At 38.0% G+C, this 6634-nt stretch overlaps 1 long non-coding RNA gene across 1 annotated transcript; it reads left to right on the top strand.

The window, feature by feature from the left end:
* Positions 1-3822: 3822 nt before the first annotated feature.
* Positions 3823-4527, top strand: LOC113023309 (uncharacterized). The gene is made up of 3 exons (XR_003272538.1): positions 3823-4011; positions 4146-4207; positions 4341-4527. It is a non-coding gene; the product is annotated as an uncharacterized LOC113023309 (long non-coding RNA).
* The last annotated feature ends 2107 nt before the right edge of the window (positions 4528-6634 follow it).

Raw genomic sequence — 6634 nt, 5'->3', positions numbered from 1 at the left:
TTTTCTCAGTCGAAATTAGCAGCATTCCGCCAGCACTACACACAGTGCAGGAAGAGCACTGCTTTCCCCTCCTGAGACGCCTAACGGTTTGCCAGAATCTCTTCAAGGCAGTCCAAAAGTCTTTTTCTATGGCCTCTCCAAATTCCTCCCACACCCGAGTTTTTGCTTCAGCCACTGCCCGAGCCGCATTCCGCTTGGCCTGTCATTACCTGTCAGCTACCTCCAAAGTCCCACAGGCTAACCAAGCCCAATAGGACTCCTTCTGCAGCCTGGTGGTGTCCAGAACATATGGTCGCAGGTCTGGTGATACGATTACAAAATCGATCATTGACCTCCGGCCTAGAGCGTCCTGGTGCCACATTCAAACAAGGTGTTCGTTATGGCCAAACTGTGATTTGCACAGAAGTCCAATAACCAATCAGTACTCTGAACTGCCACTCGGCGCATGAGCGCAGATGACAGTCAGGACACCCTGGGTCGGGGAACGCAGGGCGCAGGGAACAAACCCTCTCATCCACCTGGAAGAACCTCAATGTACTGGCAGCAACCCGAGGGGATATTAGAATACCCACCCCAGCCCGCTGCCTCTCACCAGGAGTAACTCCAGACTGAGACAGATTCCAGCCCCTCTCCAGGAGACTGGTTCCAGAGCCCAAGCCATGCGTAGAGGTGAGCCTGACTATATCTAGCCAGTACCTCACAACCTCACGCACTAACTCAGGCTCCTTCCCCACCAGAGAGGTGACATTCCATGTCCCAATTGCCAGTCTTTGTAGCTGGGGAGTCCTCCAGGGCCTCCGCTTCTGGCCGCCGCCCGGCACACAATCCACCTGACCCCTACGGCGCCTCCTGCAGGTGGTGGGCCTGTGGGAGGATGGGCCCATGTCCCCTTTTCGGGCTGTGCCCGGCCAGGCCCCTTGGACTAAGCCTGGCCACCAGACGCTCGCCCTCGGGCACCCTCCCCGGGCCTGGCTCCAGGGCGGGGCCCCGGTAACCCTGCCACCCTGTCCAGGGCAGAGTAAACTGTTCCCTCAATGTTTTTCTCATAAGGGTCTCCTGAATCACTCTTCATCTGGTCCCTCACCCAGGACCAATGTAGTTTTTTTTTTTTACTTATAGGCCTTATAAGCCTATACTGGTGTTTTTAAAAGTCATGTTTGACTTCATGGTTTTCTGAATAGTTTCTGGGATACTCAGAACTCAAATTGCACTACTTTACATAGTTTATTTTGATGCACATGCTGTTTTCTTTGCAAATTTGCATTATAGAATTTATTTAGTTTTTTCTGCTGTATATAAAAATTGGTGTATCTCAAAAATAAAATTATGACGACACTCAAAATAAATTTGTTGTTGTAAACTCTTTTTTGCAACTTTTTTATATTTAAAGTTTTGAGGGATAAACCTCTGAAATGTCTCTAAGTAGAAATATATGTAAAAAAAACAAAAACGATTTTCAATTTTTTGTAGTTTATTGCGCTTTTTTGCAATTTATGTAGTTACTATAGACTTAATGCATACATATTATTAAAATTTGGGCTATAACAGTTGTATTGATGTATAGCGACTTGAAATGCTCTGGCGGACTTGGTTCTATGCTAGGTCTTAAAGGGATTAATGGTAAATGGACTGATTCTTATATAGCGCTTTTTTACTCTCCCTGAGTATTCAAAGCACTTAATACAACACACCAATTTATTATCTTAATCTCCAGTCATAGAGGCCTGGGGTCCATTTATTGAATCCCAACTGGTTGCTGAGTAGTTGCTAGCTGATCTAAAACCAAAAACCTCCTTACTTTGGTTGCTTGTAGGTTGCTGTGAAAGATGCCCTCTTTATGGGAAAAGAAATCCCCAAGTGGTGGTGAAACTGATAAGAGTGGACCACAAAATGGAAACCTAAATGTTCTCCATTTCCTTTCATTTTCCTTTTCACAGTTGCCACTACTTAATGAATAGTTGGTAAATGTTTGCAAGTCTGCATCTTCCATGCAAAGTACAAAGGTTTGCGGCAATTTGCGTGTAAGTAAAGCAATCACGAAGAAGTCTCTGGAGAAACACCTCTTTGTGACTGATTTCACCTAGCAACAGTCAGCACCCACTCATCGACCAGATGGGGGAATACACATTTCACCTGACAGATTTCATGGCCGGTGTGACTAAGGCCTTCACTGTCTAATCAGCCTGATCAATGTGTTTGATGCAAAGGCATTAGAGTGCAGGGGGAAAAAAGACAAAATGTTAGCAAAGAGAAGGCTTTATACAGAACGTTGAGATCATGGAGAGGCAATCATCATCTCCTGCCATGAACAGAACAACCAAAATCAGCACAGATGCAAATGCTCCTTGTTAGAAGAGTTTCTGTTTGCTTTTGTCTTTTATGGTGGATTACATCTGTATGGTTTTCTACATACTTTAAGCAATTCAAACAAAATTATATAATACTTGTGCTTAACTCAACGGTCTTTTATATATCCTAACATGCATGTCTGTAATGGTTTTGAGCAAAGCAGAAAAATTATTTTATGCAAGGCTCGGAAAATTATATTTGAAGTGCACTTTCTGTACTATCTGTCAAAATTATCTTTTACATTCATTCCAAAAACATCACTTGTTATTGCACCAATAGAAAACAACCACAAAGAAAATGTTCCATTCAGTCGACCAATCATAACTTCCACTTCCTTTAATGGAAAAATCTGCTTGGGTCGTTGCATCTGTCAGTAAGACTTGTTGAGCTGCCTTTTAACTCCTGTTCATTATCACACACGGATATGATGCATGTTTTTCTCATTGTTCTTTTCGGTAATTATTGTGATCATTTTCAAGATTTATTGATATTTCGTCCTATTTGACATTGAACTAATGTTGTAAAAAAAAATATCTGTTTTATTGTGATTTTGTATAAAGCTGTGCGTGTTTTAACCTCTTCTAATGTTTTTGTGTATAGGTCCCGTAGGAGCTTTAACTTCTAGTCATAATTTGACCAGTGGAACAGTGTTGGAGATGATGGTCAGACCAGGAGAAAACATAACTCTCTACTGTGACTGTAAAACTTCAACTGGAGAATTCATAGTGTGGTACAGGAATTGCTCTCATGAGAAACAACCTTCTCTTGTTCTAAAAACAAAGCTTGAGCAAAGACAATATAAACCAGGTATTGATTACCAAAACCTTCTGAATCCACTCCCTAATTTCCATCTTGTGAAAAATCATTCCTCTCAATCCTATGACCTGCTGATCACAAACATCACTGATTCAGATGAGGGCTTCTACTACTGTGGAACTGAACAATCTAAGGTGAAGGACAAAGAAACAATTAATCTTGAATGCCTTTATAGATATGGAAACCTCACCACAAAGATCCTACTTCGTAAGTATTCTAGTGTGAGTCATCAATAAATGATCTGTCTGCTTATTACAACAATTTGACATGAATATAATGGTAAAAATACAAATACAGAAATAAATAAACATAGAAATAAAACAAATGTTTATGTTTAATAATTTTTTAAGATATATTCTTCCTTCAGAATAATTTGCCAGGCTTTTACTACAGCTTCATCTATTTTGCTTGCTTTATTGTAAGCAAAATAGGTATTCAGGTGACTGAAACAGACACTGCAGGATATTCTTTTTCTTAATTTTCAAAAACTACTGGGTGCCTATTATTATATGTTATGGTTCATTTTCCTTCTGTACTACCTTTGGCTGAATCTGAGCAGAAAGTTCATTGCTATATGTTTCACATGTTTGTCATTCTGGTACAGGTTGGTCTTTGTAATGCAACTAACAACATCATACTTAAAATTATCCCCAGATCTTTTACCTGAATAATTTAGGGGGAAAAAAGACTAATTTCAAAGCTTTTTTTACTCAGACCCCCGTGAGCCTCAAACCACGCAAAAAGACTGTGGTATATGCTGGATGCTTCTCTTCTCTCTGTGTCCAGCTTTTGTGGCCCTCTCATCTCTGCTATGTTCTCTTTTGATATATTACCATCACAAGACAGGTAACCGCTCTGTTTCATTTGTACAACAAGATTTTTCATCACTTTAGTTCCATGATCATTTGACCATCACAGAGTTTTGTCTAGTAAAAGAAAAGAGCCTTTGTACATTTAAAAAATGTTTTAAATGTTCGTAGCTAAGAAACCTCCGGCTGATGAGAAAAGATATGAGAGCAGAGACCAGATGAGAAGAAATCAGGTCATATATCATATTTATTGTCTTTGCTACAGCTTGATTTTTTAATAGTAATGACACAAAGCTATTTAGCTCTAAAATGCATTTATCATTTGTCAGTGCTTGATGATAATTCTAAATAATTATGAAATTTTAGAATGAAGATGTGTGTTATGCAGCACTGGAAATCCAGCCAGTATCTCAGAGACCAAAGAAGAGGATTGCCCAGAGTTCAGATTTCAGTGCCAACACAACCATGAATAGTTTTCACATGTAATGAACTTTTTTTTCCCTCAGTATGGTTACTAAGTATTGTTGATAAGTAGTCTGTGCTACCAGATCTGATAAGGAAAGATTATGTAAGATTATGGTCTTTTTTCCCCCAAAAAAATCAATGTAAGGAAGTGATTACCTCCACAAGAATTCTAATGCTTAGATATTTAAAAATAATAAATATTTACTGTGTTAGCAAAGTTTTTAAAATTGCGACTTGGTGTTAAAGTCACCTTAACTTGGAAATATCATTTTAACTTCTTAATCCTCCTATAACAAACCCTTAGTATTTATGTGATCATTGTAATACATCTGTGTGCTGTGCTTTAAAACAGTGAATTTTCAGATACACTGTAGGCTACAATATTTTTTAAACCTAATAAAGTTCATTAAAATGTAACCTATTTTAATTGTGAATATTTTGCATTCCCCTTACTGATCGACAGCCTACCGTGAATGGTTTGACTCACACAAAAAAAGAGTATAAAACAAAAAGGCCCAGGCCAAAAGCAATTTAACATACTATCATACCAGTTGTATTAATTTCTAAATGGTTCTTTTACAGATTCATATATACTACTCAGAAAACCTACAGTTTTTGGACATTTTTGTGTCATTTTGAAGACTAATAGATATCGATGTTAATTTAACATTTCATATCCAACTCTACCATTTGGTGCTGTGCGTATAGAGGGAGATGTGCTGAACCACCATCTTGCACTGCATTAAGCACCACATCTGTCCTCATCCGCACCTATCTGCTTGATAGTGTTGCTTTAAGATTTGTCCAAGTGGCTTTGTTGGCCTACCTTGTGGTTATGATGTGGTTGGGGACAGGATGGCCCTTGGCAAACATGGTTCAACTACAAACATTATGTCTTAAATGGTCATAGTATGATAGCAAGATCTGTACTCTAGATGAAATAGTTTTTCAAGCACTTTCAGTCAAATGTTGTGCAAAGCAATAACATTTGATTGTCAACTAACTTTGAAAGGCAGAGCTTCTCAGAAGTAATGACTGGGGGAGGTTCACCAATCTAAAAAAAATCTGCATCTACAAATTGTGGAACAATTTCCTCAATGTTAAATTGTGCACAAGTCCATAATATCACCCAGAGAGTCTAAGAATATGTGGAAAGTTCTATACACACATGAAAAGGCTTAAAATAAATATTGATTGCCAATGATCTTTAGCATTTATTAGCACAATTCGCAGTGCCATCCACAAATGCAGAATAAACTTTATCATTACAAGAAAAAGCCAAATGTGAACATGATGCAGAAATGCCACCATCTTCTCTATATCAAAGCTCATTTAATATTAACTGATGCAAAATTCTTCTATAGTCAGACGAATCAAAGTTTGCAATTGGAAAACATGAACACAACATCCTCTAGACTAACAAGGATAGGGAGATGGACAGTTAAGCTGATAGGACATCCAAAGTTATAAGATCTTGCTCTTAGTCTAATCTCAAACATGCTGCTCCAGAACCATGTACTAGAAAGGAAGTTCAGCACAGCTAAGTTATTTTTTCGTTTTCTGGATTCACTTACCCTGATATTGGCAGTCAGGATAACTGGTCACATGAAGCAGTTTAATAACTCGTTAACTTAACCCAGGGTTTCCCATACACATTCACATGAAATAGGTGGTGTTGATAAGTGTACTGGCAACAAAGTGGCTGATTTTACAAAGAAAGATAAAACTATACTATGAGAAAAATATGAAGCACATAACACCAATTTAAATTAGCACTGCTGCTGTAGATAAATTAGTGACTTGAGTGTATGTTGCAGACTGGAAAAGAGTTGGTATATTGATGAAGTTTAGCTAATTTAGGATTGATAGCAAGAAAAACATACTGTAACATTTAATAACAACAACTCTATCATTAAGACACAAGAAATTCTGAAGCACTATAATTAATATTTTGTTAAATTAATATTTAAAAGACAGGCTTAGTTGTTATTCTTTCAGCGTCAACCTCACTGCTCTTTGTTGGTCTGAGAGCACATATTGATTAATATTATTATAAAAACAAATGTATGCTTAGTCTGCATGTAAATTTGATGTAAAGTCAGCAAGTAAAAATAGCTCCTCTGTTTTAGGATCCTATATTTATGGTTATAGAACAATAAAATTGTTTTTAAAATTGCTTTCAGCCAACAGTAATG

This window comes from Astatotilapia calliptera, chromosome 6, assembly GCF_900246225.1.
Source record: "Astatotilapia calliptera chromosome 6, fAstCal1.2, whole genome shotgun sequence".
Classification (NCBI taxonomy): domain Eukaryota; kingdom Metazoa; phylum Chordata; class Actinopteri; order Cichliformes; family Cichlidae; genus Astatotilapia; species Astatotilapia calliptera.
The sequence above is the reverse complement of the archived record's forward strand: the minus strand, read 5'-3'. Positions and strand labels throughout refer to the sequence as shown.